This window comes from Sciurus vulgaris (genome assembly GCF_902686455.1).
Source record: "Sciurus vulgaris genome assembly, chromosome: 14".
Classification (NCBI taxonomy): Eukaryota; Metazoa; Chordata; class Mammalia; order Rodentia; family Sciuridae; genus Sciurus; species Sciurus vulgaris.
This window is the reverse complement of record NC_136475.1, coordinates 82,954,540-82,970,067: the sequence shown is the minus strand read 5'-3', so window position 1 is coordinate 82,970,067 and position 15,528 is coordinate 82,954,540. Positions and strand designations below refer to the sequence as shown.

Here is a 15,528-nt window from a genome sequence, read left to right as displayed (position 1 = left end):
GAGTTCCTTTGTCCATTATTCCTCTGAACTGGTGAGGCTGGAAAGATCAGGAATTAGAAAGATCATCTCTTTGACTCGCAGGCTGGAGCTACTCCAAGGGTGTCTTCTATACACCACGTTATGCACCACCCTACAGTGGGTCCCTTAGAGTGGGATGATTTTGTGAAGAGTCATTCTCAAGGATTTTCAGTACAAGTTTGAACACAAAGCATGGTCACTTCAATTATCCTAGAAATGAGGGTGGTGGTAGCCAGTAGAAAGACTATTTTGGAAAAACATTTTCAAAAGTAACTTCAAATTTAAAAATAAACATTATGTGCCAATTACTATGATCAAGCAGATTTTCTCGTTGGATTTGTTGATGTGATGGATTATACTGACAGATTTTACAAATAGCTTTATTGAGATATAATTCACTTACTATACAATTTATCCAGCAGAATTAAATGGTTTTTGGTATAGTCACAGAGTTCTACAACTGTCACTACAATTTAATTTTATAATGTTTTCATCACTTCCAAAAGAAAACCTATGTCCAATAGCCATCACCATCCAATCTCCCTTATCCAACCCTTAATCTGCTTTCTGTCTCTACAGATTTTCCTATTCTTGACCTTTCACATACATGGAATCATGTAATGTGTGCCCTTTCGTGATTGACTTCTTTGAATTGGCATATAATCTTTAAACCATGGTGTAGAATGTGTCAGTAGTTATTCATTTTTATCACCAAATAATTTTCTATTGTATAAGTCTATCAGTTTTTGTTGATTGGCATCTGGATCATTCCCACTTTTGGGCTATTATTAATAATGCTGTTATAAGCACTTGTGTACAAGTGTTTGTGTGGATGTAAGTTTTCATTTCTTTTGGGTAGACAGCTAGGAGTGAAATTTCTGGGTCATATGGTAATTGTATGTTTAGACTCTTAAGAATTGAGAGAAAAGAGGAAAAAATGAGAACTCTCCCCAAGAATATGTTACAGACTGACAGTAAAAGGAAATCTTGATTGGACTGAAAGGGGCTGTCTCCAGCCAGGCTGGTTTAATTCTGATAATCTGGATATAAATCTGAATACAAGGAAGACTTCCTCGACAGCCTTTAACAAACAAAACTGCAAGTAAACATCCCTCTAGTCATAGCATCTTAAGAATTTTTTTTTCCTGATTCAGACAGGAAGGTAGGTATATTTTCTATCCTTATAAATTATTTTTAACATGGCAGATTTCTGGAGCATTTAGGGGGAAATGGCATGGATCTCCCTGCCTACAGTCAGATATGGATCTTGTAAAGCTATGCGTTCCAATATAATGGCCACTGGTTGTATGCAGCTTTTCAAATTCAATTAAATAAAATAATATAAAGTTTGAAATTCCATTCTCAGTCGAACTAACCATATTTCATGTGTCCAATAGACATATTTTTTTTTCCGTGGCTACCATATTAAATAGTGCAGTTGAGAATATTTTCCCTTATTCTACAGCAAGTTCTATCAGTCACCATTGTTTTAGGCACCAAATACTGGGTTCGCTGCAAGCATAGTGGCAAATGTCCCACAATGCATGGGACACTTTACAACAATTGACCATCCCCAAATGTCAATAGTGTGAAGGTTGAGAAACCCTATTCTAAAACAATGATGTCCAAGCTGGATTAGCTTTGATCAAAAGATCAAAAGAATCAGCTGGTCAGGGTTTTAAGATCCATATATCTAGGTCCCACCTCAAAGAGTGTGATTAAGGAATATGAAGAAAGTTTAGGGGTTTGAAGTATTCAGAAACTTTCCAAGTGATTTTTATGACTGGCTAGATTCAAGAACTATTGTGTTAAAGCAAACTGACTCTCAGCTCTCAATTCAGAGGAAAATCACCTGGTAAACATTAGCAGTACTCCCAGAATAAGTTAATGACTCCAAGGCCATTACCTCGTCTGTTTAATTTCTCCAATTACCTATCTCTCAATTAATAGGGTCATTAAGCACTTAAGACTTGCATTAATTTCCCTCCTCTCTTTCAATTCTTTCATTCGGCATAAATCTAGTTTGCAAATGATTACACCTTGTTAAATATTGTACACTTTCTGTTTACAAACAGAGCAAATGACCTAGAAAATGTTTGGCAGCTGTCTTTGTTCATTGGCATTTAATGGGAAGTAGCTGAGCAAACAGGAACACCAGCACTGTAGGTGGAATGGCAAAAACATACTACAGTCCATTCATTGGTTACCAAAATAGTTTAAGATATGTAAGTGGAATTGATTTTAAATGGTCTGAAGTTGCACACTTACAGGTCAATAGGTAATTGTACTCAACTTTGAAGAGTGTCTAAATGAACTAATTTTAGATTCTTTATTTCTTTCTACTTTCCATTACTCTGCAATAAATTATAAAAAGGGACTACACCTTGCTCTCGAGACACTTGTACATTACTACCCTGTAGTAACAGAAATGAAGGGTAAACACAAGTTCCTCTAAGAAAAGCTATTAAACATTGAAAGAGGAGATACAAATTTGAGAGGAAGAGATCTGGGAATTTTCATGAAGGTAGTAGTGTCTTCAGCTTCCTCTTCACTCATCCAATAAATGCTGGCTGGTGGCTACCTTATACCAGTCCCACCACAACAAGCAACTGGGGTCAGTTGACACAATCTCTACTTAAGGAACTTAACTTCCTGGAGGCTGTCAGTTAACAATTATTTATTGTCTACCTACTACGTGCTGCGCTTACAGACAGGCAATTATGATTAAAAATGACAAGTATTAAGATGAAGAACATGGTCCAATTAATTTCTGATTGGTTTTTTATGACATTGATGCTTTTCTAAACACCAACATTTCATTTCCAAGGACAGGATCATACGGCACTCACTTACCCTTAGCAACAATTAATCATGCTATGGAACTTAACAGCAGGCATTATCTAGTGGACACTAGTCTTAACTCTGGCTTTCTCTGGGAAACAGTGAAAAATCACAGCTCAGAATTTACTGACACAATTCTCTCAACTCATTAGTACCTGTGAAAAAATTTCCTGATAGATCTACTGTGTATTGACTCCAATATGTAAATCTAGTAGCTCTGTCAATGGTGAGATTATCCAGGAATATAATCACAATATAGTATATTTTGTTATGTGAAGTTTATAATAATAGCAGGCTTTAATTGACCTTACATGATCTGACTTTAATCAACACTCAAGTTAATTTAAATTATGAAACACTTAAAACATATCAAGGTGCAGAAGATAAATACCTATAGATGAGATGTCATCTGCTCACCATAGTGCTAAGGCAGTATTTTGCTATTTCATCTTTAGCTCTTTGTCTCCATCATTTTCTTTTCTTTCTTTTTTTTTTTTTTTTTTTTTTTTTTTTGTGGTGCTGGGGATCGAACTCAGGGCCATGTGCATGCAAGGCAAGCACTCTACCTACTGAGCTATCTCCCCAGCCCTCCATCATTTTCTAATGAAATTAAACATTAACAAGAAAACTAAATCCCCCTTCATGATCCCACATCCTATTCCTCAGTCTTTCTTCTTCCCAGAGGAAACCAGGATCTTGAAATTGGTAAACTGGCATCCAAACTTTCCCCACAACTCCACTTTATCCTGAAACTGCGATTTGACTTCAACACTTTGTAAACTTCTGCATTCTATCACCAGTTCTAAGATGAAGATCAAACTCCAAAATAATCATCTTTGGCCCTGGTAAAACTTCTTTGCTGCTTCTCAGTTCTCGGAACAAGCCTCTCAGTGTATCCTGGTGAACGATTGAGCTTATTTTAGTTCTCTGTGCCTCCTGTGCTGTTTCTCTAGTTCTTAACTTGGTCTGTATTATCCTGACCTGCCTCTATGTTCTCTGTCTTTGCCTGGCCTACAATTCCTCATACTTCAAAGCTTAATTCAGTGTCACTTCCTCCAGAAACTTTCAGTTCCTCATCTCTGTGCCTTTAATAGTAATCATGTATTGTTGCAAAAATTGGTTTTGAATATTTACATTTCTCACCAGGCAAAGCTTCTGCTTCTTCTTCTTCTTCTTTTTTTTTTTTGGCTCTTTTCAGTTTATTGCATGAAGGAGTTACACTAGTCCAAGTTAAAAGTGGACCCCAAATGGCTACATTATACAAGCTGTGAGGTTTTAAAACTGTGACAAGGGACAGAAGGGAAATTCTACTCATTGCAAGGAAATCCTCACTTAAGCTTCAGTGAGCCACAAGCACTTAAAACCCACGAACCTTCAGCTGATCGTCCTTGTCCTCAGCCAGTCCAGTCTCTACCAGGAACTGGCATATGTTCTTGGGCTGGTCACTCTGTAGCTGAATTACTTCTCCATATTCTGGATGCTCAATTACAGTACCATTGCAGGCAAATTTCTTCTTAAACGCCTTCACTAGTTTCTTTTTATCGTAATCATCAGCGATCCCTTGGACAGTGGTTAGGGTCTTCCTGCCGTTTCTTTGTTGAATTCTTATATGGGTATAATCCTCAGTGCCAGCAGGAAGCAGGTCATCACCTGCTTCCTTGCATCAGCAAAGGGGTCGAAAGAGCGGAGGTTCTGGATAGCGGACATACCATACGATTCCTTTTCCTCGGCTGCCGGAGAAGGCGGGCCGGGTACGGAGCGTAGGGAAGCGAGGGGGCTCCGGTGGGAGGCTGCTGAGTCCTCGGCGGCAGCTCAGTGACTGGGGCCCAGAACTTCTTTAAAAAAAAATTTTTTTTTTAGTTGTCAGTGGCCCATTAATTAATTAATTAATTAATTAATATATGGTGCTGAGAATCAAACCCAGTGCCTCACACATGCTAGGCAAGCACTCCACCACTGAGCCACAACGAGAAATGTCCTAATGCTTGTTCACTTTTTATACCCACAGGACCTTACATATTTCTAGGTACATCCATGATTGATATATGTTTGGTACAGTGTAAATGAAACAATTGGTTCCTGAGTCCCTCATGTCGTGACACGCAGGAGGACCTAGACATGCACTATGCTCAGGTGACTGAGGCAGGAGGATTGCAAATTCAAAGCCAGCCTCAGCAACTTAGTGAGGCCCTAACACCTTAGAGAGACCCTGTCTCAAAATAAAAATAAATAAATAAATAAATAAAAAGGGCTGGGGATGTGGCTCAGTGGTTAAGTGCTCCTGGGTCCTTGGTACCCATCCCCCATAAAAAAAAAAATTCCAGTGAAAGTTAAAGCATTTAAGAAGGCAGGAAATGTATAACATGCAATGCATTTTACAGAAATTCTAGCTAAAAATGTCTAAACTAAAGATTTGGATCTTCAGAAAATCAGGCTCAGAAAATGAGAAAGTTGAGTCAAATGGAACTTCTCCATCCTTGATAATGTTGGATACAAATGTTTTAAATCACTTGTGAGACTTAAGGTAATGATCCACTACCAGAGTAGATGTGTATCTGTATTACTGAAAACTTTTATTTTCACATATTTGCCAGATGCCTATCTGTATCATTTTTGGCTACTTATTATTGTACTTCAAATAAGTTTTAGATTGTATCTACTTTATCTTGACATTTTTAGAAGATGTCGAGAATATTTAAGGTTCCTGCTCTCCTATTTCCTCATCAAGGAGAGGACCCAACATGTACTGTGTTTTACATTTTTTGCCTTCTTAAATGCTTTAATTTTCACTGGCTACTTCAAGGTCTTCATTATGAGCTTTGGGTCCCACTGTTGTGTGGGTCACATATTAATGACTGTTTTGTACTTAAAGCAATCTGTGGTGACAGGGACCATAGCTCTAATGCACATGTACCAACAGCATGTATTATTTATCACATTTCAATTTCCAACTTCTAAAATAATTCTTCCCTACGAAGGCCATAGTGACTTTCAAGTGAGATTTTAGGTTCTGATATAAATTAATTTTTAAAAATGTTTACTTGTATTTTGTCTCTTTTCCTCTTCTGTTTTCCCACTACTCTCTAAATAAATCACTTAACTCATAGGAAATATTAACTACTTTTTAATTTCCACTTGACAAAGTTACCAATTTTATAAATCCTGACTGGTGAATTAAATTAACTCACTTTCTGTATGTTTTCAGAAAAAAGTTTGCCTGCTGTGTGTTTGTGGTCACCATTATGAGCAGATGATCACTTTCCATCTCATCATGGAGGTAATACATCTGGATGCTATTTATGGTTGCTTCCCAAATATTGTAGAAGACACCTGAGGAAACCCCACTTGTAAAACAAATTGAATGACAAGGAACCTTCCTTCAGAAGGGAGGAAAGTGATCTGAGGAGAAAGACAGAGATGGGGGTAGAACATAAAAGAGTCAGCATAAAAAAGGAATGTTCCAGGGAGAACATTTGTAGGTCTGGGAAGCAAATGCTGAAATAAAGCAACTGCTTGGGAAAGGGCATCAGGACACCCAGGGACAAAGAGGAGACTGGAGGCCAGGGCTGAGGTCATATGTTTACAGACCCAATTTGGAAAGAACTTTCTAGGGAACATGTGCCAGAAAATGACAGGAGAGAAGGCAGACTGGAACTTAGGTGAAGGGACAGAGTGGGGGTGGAAGGCAGTGAGGGTGGAGCTGGTTGCTGACTGAGGGAGGGCTGTGCTGGCCAATGATCATGAGGGCAGGATGAAGTCTGGCCCTTGGAAAGGGAAAGGACTGGGACTCCTAGCAGAGGATGGGAGAAGAAAATCTGGGTGTATGGGACGTTTGAACCTCTGGCTGTCTAGGAAGGAGGCCCTGCTGAACTAGGACAGTGACTCGGGAATCTGGGAAGAGATTCAGTGAAATGGAAGTGAGTACCATGTAAAATTGTATACATCGGGTGATGTGTAAACCACATTTTGTGAGACCATGTCAATAATTTCATTTTCAACAGCCATGGAGTAATCCATTATATGGTCCCAGACTCTTTTTGTCCGACCTGAACAGTGTTTTTAGTTTATGTTATAAACATGCAGCACGGATGTCCTCATGGCAAAAATCTTTGCTTGCACTCAGAATAATTCCTTAAGAGAAATTACTGGGGTGGGGGGTGGGGAAGGGGATGCCAGAGCAAAGGGATAAACATGCAAAGCTTGTGGAGATGTACTTTTCAATTTGCCCCAATTAACGCTCTGCCATGAGGGTGTGATGGTATCTACTTCCCTATGTCCTCATTGCATATGACACATTTCCATCAGTTTTAATCCCCATTGTTTCCCTTTAACCTCTCCTCCTCCCTTTTTTTAGCCTCTTCCTTCACCCTTATGGTCTCCCTTTTATTTCCATGACCTCTTTTTTTTTCTTTTTTACCCCTCGCTTCCACATATGAAGGAAAACATGTAACACTTGTCTTTCTGAATCTGACTTATTTTGCTTAACATGGTGCTCTCAAATTTCATCCATGTTCCTGCAAATGGCATAATTTCATTCTTCTTTATGGCTGAACAAAATTCCATTGTGTATACATACTCCGTTTTTGTTATCCATTCTTCCATCAATGGACACCTAGCCTGGTTCCATAACTGGGCTACTGGGCTGACTTTAATTCTATTGGATCAATACCTGGGAGTAGTGTAGCTGAATCATAATCCACGTACTCATTTAAACTAGACATTTTTTGAAAGAAAAATGATGAAGTTGGATTATATCATAAATAGGAAAGGTATCCTTTTAAGAAGAGACAGGTCCATGCCTGATACCCAGGCATCAAGAGTATCACTAACTCACTGTTGCCCTCTGGTGGTACCTGAAACCTGACAAAACAAATTCAAGTCCAAAAGAGACTGAAAACTTCATCAGTGTTAATTTATTTCTAAAGTTCTAGAAAGTGGGTGGAAAAAACATAGAACAAATGGACTTGCTCTTAGAATATTGGAAGATATGAGAAGTAGAGAAAAACCTTTTTTACCCCCAATTAGAGAATGTGACATGATGTGAACATGCCCTCAGAGATGATTTCTAAAAAAGAATGATATCAGTAGAAAATTAATGTTTCAATGGCAGGCTGAGGAGAGATCATATACTATAATATTGACTCTATTTTGTGTATTGAAATAGTTTTCTCCAATCAGACAGTGAAGGCAAGGAGGCACAAAGAGATTAATGAACTTGTCCAATATCGCAGTCCTGTCTTCTAAGGTAATTGTTTCACTACTGCAAATAACACACAAATAACACATATGACAGTGGTTGCATATTCTGCGTCTTAGACTTAGTTTGGCAAAGCAGGTTTATTTTTACTTTTGTTAAACATTGCTCCATAGGAACAAAGGAAGAAAGGAAAGGGAGGAAAAGCTGCAAACCAAATAACAGTCTTTGTCCTAAAAAAATGTTCTTCCTCTCTTCCTGTTTTCTTCTGAAATTCTATCCTTGCTCTAATCACCTGTTCCTGGGTAAACAGGAATTCCCAGGACTGCAAATACCACCTGCACAAAATCCATTTTCTCATTCAATCTCTCACTTGGGTTCACTGAGGATAAATAATATGCTCAGCATTGTCTCTCTGAGGCTTGATGCTAGAGAAACAAACATCAAACAAAAACACCAATAAATATGTATTTAGAGATTATGGTAAGTAGGAGGAAGAGCTCAGGTTACTTTGAGAAAGTATAATTTAATGTAGTAGCTCTTAAATTTGTTTGTTCTCATACCCCAATGTTCTCATATATCTAATGATTGATAAATTGGAGACTTGCCTAGATTTCTCAACTTCTTTTTCAAAGTAGTAAAATTAGAGACTTCTTTATTTGAAAAATGACTTCCCACTCAGTCATTAGAATCATCTATTTTCTTAATTTCTGAGAATCTTGACAAAAAAGACTTCATAAAAATTTACCAAATTAATTATTCTTTCATTTTATGTACCCTAATTAACAGATATACTAAAAAAATACTATTATTTTCAACATACTTTTTTGAAAATTCTTTTTGTGTTTCGGTGAGGTATAATATGAACATATGACAGTGCATTCATCTTCAATACACAGATTGGTGAACCTAATGTCTAGACCCTGCTAGCAACAAGTTCTTGATTTTATAACGCATTTATAACATTTTTACTTTATAATGTGTTTGTTTCTACAAAATCTTGGAGTTGAGTTTGTAGTATAGATAAAGTACCTGTGCTTTTTAAAACTTCTTTTTAAAAATGCTTTTATTAGTGCATTATAGTTATACACAATGGTGGGGTTCATTCTGACATAATCATATGCATGGAATATAATTTGCTCCATTTGAGTCTCCGCTGTTCTTCCTTTCCTACCCCTCTTCCTTCTTCCTATTCCCCTTCCTTTACTCTACTGGTTTACCTTTTATTTATTCATTCATTTTTTGATTTCAATTGGTGCTTTATAGATATACATAAAAGTGGAATTCACTGCTGAAAGCATAATTTTGTTGATTTCATTCCACATTTCCTTCCTTCCCCCATCCCTCCTTCCTCCCCTCAATTCCATTCCTCTATTCCACTGATATCCCCCTTTTTTGTGGAATCTGCACTCTTCCCTCCCTCTCACTTTGCTCTAGTTTCCAAAAATGAGAGAAAACATTTGATGTGCTTTAAAACTTCTTACCTACATTTTTGGGTTTGCTTTTACAGAACTCTCCTTCAGGTGCATTGTGTTGTCTGAAAATGTTAGAGATGGATGAAAAAAAAAAATCAAGGAGAATGCCCAGTTAAATCTGAATCTTAGAAACTAATAACTTCTCAATGTTTTAGTAGATTTGGAGTATATGTACACTGAAAAAATTTGTTATTTATATGAAATTCAAATTTAATAAAGTTTCTGTATTTTTACTTGCTTACTGTAAACATTACTCTTGTTTGACTATTTACAGCCCAACAAGCATCAAATCACTGTTTTTGCCTTTCACAGGATATAAAGAATAGATGGGGGGACACAACAGTGCACAAAAGAGGTGTTACTGGTGCTAATATTTTGAACAACTGCCTGTTTATTTGGTATTTGAGGGGACTTTACACTCCAGGGCAATGAATAATTACAAATAGAGGTAACGGAGACATATCTTTATTTTGTAAATTGGTAAGATGGTAACAGTGAAAGGGAAAGAGAAAAGGAGAACCAATCAGCTGCTTCTGGCTTGCAGAAGGCTTGGTTCTTGGAAAAATCAGTATAGGAAAGAGTTTTCATACAAGGTGAGAAACTGAAACTGCTCTATATCTGTGTGTCCCTATGGGAAGTCTTTGGGCATTTCTAAGGGGACAGTACTCCAGTTTGATGACTACTTACCAGTCTCAGAAGGCTTCTTAGAGGAAGTGGCATTTGCACTGATAGCTAAAGCATGAGTCTAAGTCAGGTGAATTCTTGGTGGCATATGGTTGATCAGATATTCACAGAGACAGATCTCAAGTAGAAAAAGCAGGTTACGTAGAAAGGGGTGTCTGTGGTGATAAATGAATGTCCCAAGGCCCTTGTAATGTTTAGGAAGGGGCTAAAATATTGATTAACTTTAGAATTTGTTCAACTGTGTAAGTGTTATAAATTGTAGGGTGACCACCAAAAGATAGTACCAGAAACATCCCAACTGGTGAGGAGGAAAATGGCATGTTGGGGAGGGAAGGGCAGATAAGGAAAAATTCAATCATTTTAAGAGAGAGCATTATTGGAAAAACCTAGGAAAAGTAGCAACTACTTAATATATAAAATGGCAAAAATGAATTAAAAATCAGAAATTATAATCAATGTCAGTGGACCAAAGATAATATAAGCTTCCAAGCTTGAATAAACAAGAAATGAGTAAATAAATAATACTGAATTATGTGTTATTTTTGAGACACACTAAAACATGGGGACATACAGGTTAGCAGATAAAAGAAAAGAAAAATATATGCCAAGGCAAGGGTCAACTAAATGGAAATTGGCATGGCTATACCATTTTCATGTAAAATACTTTAAACAAAAAATTTTTGGATGTGAAGGTTATTACAAATTGATAAAATGGTAAATTCATTTTGAAGAAATTTTAAATCTTCATATACTTTATAATATAGATGCAAAATACAGAAAAATATTGTCAGACTTACAGAAGTTGACAAAATCACTTTCTGTAACTGATGAAACTGACCAAACTTCAGTAAGGATATACAACACTTGAACATAATTAACAAACTTCATATAATGGGCATGTTAGATTTTAAATAAAAATGACCAGGTACCAGATCATGAAGCAAATATCAATAAATTTTAGGTAACTTGTATTACTTAAAATTAAAACTGGTATTACTTAAAAACATCACATTCAATGATCATAATACAATTAATGCAAATAGATTAGAAATAAATATCTAAAAGCTAATTTGTAATGTAAAAAAAAATTATCTTTGACCCACAGATGACCAAATAAATCTCAATAAGAATTAGGAAAAAAATTAAACTGAATAATAAAGTAATTTTGCCAGAAAACTTAAAGTATACAACTAGAGCAGTTACTTCATAGAAAATTCATAAGTAAGATTTTTCAGGAAACAAGAAAGGTTAAAAATAAAGACAATAAAAACTCCACTTAAGAGAGTTAAAAATAAGTCAAGGCTAAACTCAAATAAATTTTAAAAAGGATGAAAAAAATAATTAAAGAAAGCAACATGAAACGGAAAACAAGAATTACAACAGAGAAACCAAAAGAGAAGATAATAAAACTTGTCAAGAAAAAGAGAGAAGATGTAAGTAAAATACAGAAGAAAGCAGGAAATAGTCACCAATATTTTTAAATAATCTGATAGTATTATTGAAACTATATATTAATAAATTTGAAAACCTAGGAGAAATGGATAAAATGATAGGAAAAAAATGACAAAACTATGCAAGAACAGAAAAACAGATTACATCTGTGAGCATGAATGAATTAATATGGAGGACAAAGATTTGTCTACCTCAAAATTCCCAGGTACAGATTATTTTATAGTTAGCTGAGTTTCTAATTTTTCAAATGACAGTTAATTCTTGTGTTATATACTACAGGGTACTGAACAGAAAATTAGAGTTGAATGGCTGATTTTATGAGGCTCTTATAATTTTAACTTTTTTATTACCTTTATAACTGGTATTATTACACATCAAATCCTCTGATCACAATACAATTAATGGAAATAAATTAGAAATTAATATCAAAAAGCTAATAACACACTCTCAAATATTGGGATGTAAGGAAAATGGTCTTTAACTTGCTGATGACAAAAAGAAAAGTCACATGAAAAGTAGAAAGAACAATGTTTTCTCACTTCCCTCCGAAATTTGAGAGTAAACTGCTGACATGCCCAATTACCATCAATACTTTATTTTCTATTTCATACAAACAAGGACTTTCCCCTACATCACCCCAATAAACCACTGGGATCAGGAAATTAAGATCATGCATTATTATCTACTGCAAAGAGCTAGTTTAAGGTTTTGCAAAACAAATAGAATTACATGCACTAATATATATAAATATTGGATAAATTGGAGCTCAATAAACAGCCATTCCTTTCACTAAACTGTGAATTCACTGAGGCCTTCTGTGTAACTATTCTGGGTAACGGTAAGGAAGGTCAGTCTTCTTGATTACAACCAGGCACAACCAGGGAAGTGGGGTGACCGTCTCTTAGGCTCCTGGGATGTGTTACACCCGTAAGACAAGCTACATTCTCTACACCTCCCTTGTCCAGCTGAAACTCCCTAAGCCGCCAACGCAGCCAGTGGATATTGAAGGAGAGACAAGGCAGAGAGGCTGCCCATCTGGAGCTAGGAGATTTCCGATTGAGAACTGCCCTTCTTGGTCCAGATGCAGCCTCCAACTGCAGCACACCTGGCGGGAGGCCTTGCGCAGCTGCTGGCCGCCTGCTTGCCACTGTCCTCTGCACTCTGCACATGCGCACAGGCACCCGGGGTTACAAAGGGCGCGAACGGCCCGAGCCCTCCGCCATCTTGGGCCTCGCTGATGTTCTTGGAACGTCAGGAAGAACGGCCTGACCGGCGCTGGGGATTTTTGGTAGGTCCAGGCTTTACTTATTTATAGTCAGCCTGCCCAAGGCACCCTTGAGTACGATGGTGCCTCCCCACATTCCCCTCTCATCCCGTGACCGCCCAGTGGCTTTGACCACCCAGAAGGGGAGAGATTCTCATGGGGAGGGGGGGCCTCATCTTGTCCCCAACGACAGCCAGCGACACAGAGGCCCTGCCCAGGGTGCTCAGCAAGCGGCCGGCTCACCTGGGCCTCAAGGCCCAGCCCTGGGTACTCTGGGAAGCCTGGCTCAGGATGGTCAGCAAAGCCCATGCAGCTCACTGGGATGCCCAGCTAAGCCTGGGGCTCGCTAGGGCCTTGAGGTCCTGCCCAGGCCGGGTCAGGGATGCCTTCTGCTTGGTCGTGAGTGACCTTTCTCTTGGTGTAGGGAGAGATGAAAAGACTCAAAGGGAGCTAGGGTTTGGGCAGATGTTCTGAAGAAATTTATTTTTCCAATGAGTTAATTGTAACACTAAGACACATTCAAAAAGTGTTTTTTCTTTTTGAAATTAAAAAGTTACTACAAGTCCTTTGCTGTATGTCAGTTAAATCAGAGAGTAAAGTGAAACACCCCCGGCCGTTTTTCCAGTTCAGTCACTTAATTTATCTAATGTGTAGCATTCACTCCATCCTCTATTTACATACATACACACACAGTTTAGGGTAACATTCTAGTATTTTGCACATATCACTCTGAAAACTCTTCCCAACCCCAACTTCACTAGATTCCTAAGGTCTATCAATAAAAATAGATTTTACTCATTGCTTTTTTTTTTATTAGTAATCACAAAGAATAATATAGATGCTCTGCAATTTATTTTGCTACCCCATCCATTATACACCAGTGGTGTGATGTTTGCGCCTTTGTAAATATAGATTGAGGTATAATGAACTGCACACATTTGACTGTGTAGAATTTGACACTTGACACATGTATTACCCAGGAAACCACTGTAATCAAGATAAACATGTCCGTCACTCCCAAAAATTTCCTTTGGTCTCACTCCATCCCATACTCTCTCCAGGTAACCACTGATCTGCTTTCTAGCACTGTTGGCTGGTTTGTATTTTCTAGAACTTTATATAAATGAAATCATACAATGTGTGTTCTCTGCTGCTTTTCTTCAGCATAATTATTTTGAGACTCATGTTGTGTGTATAAATACTTTCCTTATTGTTGAATAGTTGCCATCTGTTGTTTTTTTTTAATGTTGAAGGACACTTGGATTGTTTCTAGTTTTTGGTTGTTACATATCTGCTATGGACGGTCATTCTCTCCTACACGTTTTTGCCTGGATATATACTTTTCATTTCTCTTGGGTAAATACCTAGGAGTGAACTGGCTGGGTCATGTGGAAGTTATCTTTTTAACTTTTTAAGAAACTAACAAACCTTTCCAAAGTGGTAGTACCATTTTACACATTATATATCTCCATTTGTAGTCTATGACATATCTAATTGCTACTCCATATCCTCACCATACCAGTGATTGGTATGGTACCCTTTTAATTTCAACTTTTATTAGATGTGTAATGTTGTTTTGATGTGATTTAATTTTAGTCCCTCAATGACAGTGATGTTAAGCATCTTTTCACTAATTTTCCATTCATATATCTTCTTTGATGATGTGACTTAAATGTTTTGCCCATTTTAAATTGGCAAAATTTCTCTTATTCTCTTATTTCTCTTATTTGGTTCTTATTACCGAGTTGTAAAAGTTCTTTATGTATTTTAGACACAGGTTTTAGGTTATCTCTGTGTTTTGCAAATATTTCCTGTCTGTGACTTTCCTTCTAATTTTTTAAAGTGTCTTTTGAAGATACTGATTTTTTTCCTTTGATAGTTCAATTTTTGTGGGTGTCCTATATAAGAAATATTCACCAAATCAAAGTAATTCAGATTTTTCTTGTATTTTTTACAAGTTTTATATATTTTGTTCTTATATACAAATCTGTGATTCACTTTGAATTTTTTTTATATGAGATCAGGTTTTAAGTTTTTTTGGTGTATGGCTAACTTATACAGCATGATTTTTTAAATTGCTTAAAATCTTTGTTGTAAGTCACTTCATTGTTTATTGACTTTATATATGAAGATCTTATTTCTGTATTCTTTGATCTGTTCCAGTGAAGTATGTTTTCATACCCATATCACAGTACTCAAGTGTCTTGAGCATTGTACCCTTGTAGTCTTAAGATCAGGTAGTGCAAGTCCTCCGATTTTGTTCTTTTTAAAGGTTTTCTTTTAAATTAATCTGTTTAGTCTGTTTTATTCCTTTGCACTTCCATACAAGATTTATAATCAATGTTTCAGGTTCTGCTAAAACATCTCAGAATTTTGGTTGGAATTGTGTCAATTCTGTAGATGGATTTGGGGACAGTTGACCCCTTCACAGTATTGAGTCTCTTCCTTATATTCATAAAGGTAAATAACCAAGAGTGGGGTTACTGTATCAAAAGATGTGAGGCTTTTATGATTTCATAGTTACTATAAGTTTATGGGACAAATAAAACAGTTTATCTTGCTACAATGGAATCTGTGAGCTTTCATTCTCCAGTTTCTTA

At 36.8% G+C, this 15,528-nt stretch overlaps 1 protein-coding gene and 1 pseudogene across 8 annotated transcripts in view; one reads left to right on the top strand and one right to left on the bottom strand.

Moving 5' to 3' along the window:
- TDRD15 (tudor domain containing 15) overlaps window positions 1-15,528 on the top strand; it is a 197,619-nt gene that overhangs the window by 27,040 nt on the left and 155,051 nt on the right. For 4 of the 7 annotated variants that reach the window (XR_013759206.1, XR_013759207.1, XM_079110918.1 and 1 more), the window contains exons 2-3: window positions 8,024-8,104; window positions 9,841-9,976. The exons of 1 other annotated variant lie outside the window; for it this stretch is intronic. The gene's annotated coding sequence lies outside the window, so the exon portion shown is untranslated. The remainder of the gene's footprint in view (window positions 1-8,023; window positions 8,105-9,840; window positions 9,977-15,528) is intronic. 2 more of the 7 variants (XR_013759204.1, XR_013759205.1) reach the window with 1 other exon arrangement.
- LOC306644323 (eukaryotic translation initiation factor 1-like) lies at window positions 3,472-4,566 on the bottom strand (annotated as a pseudogene). The gene has a single exon. The product of its transcript is annotated as a eukaryotic translation initiation factor 1-like (transcript).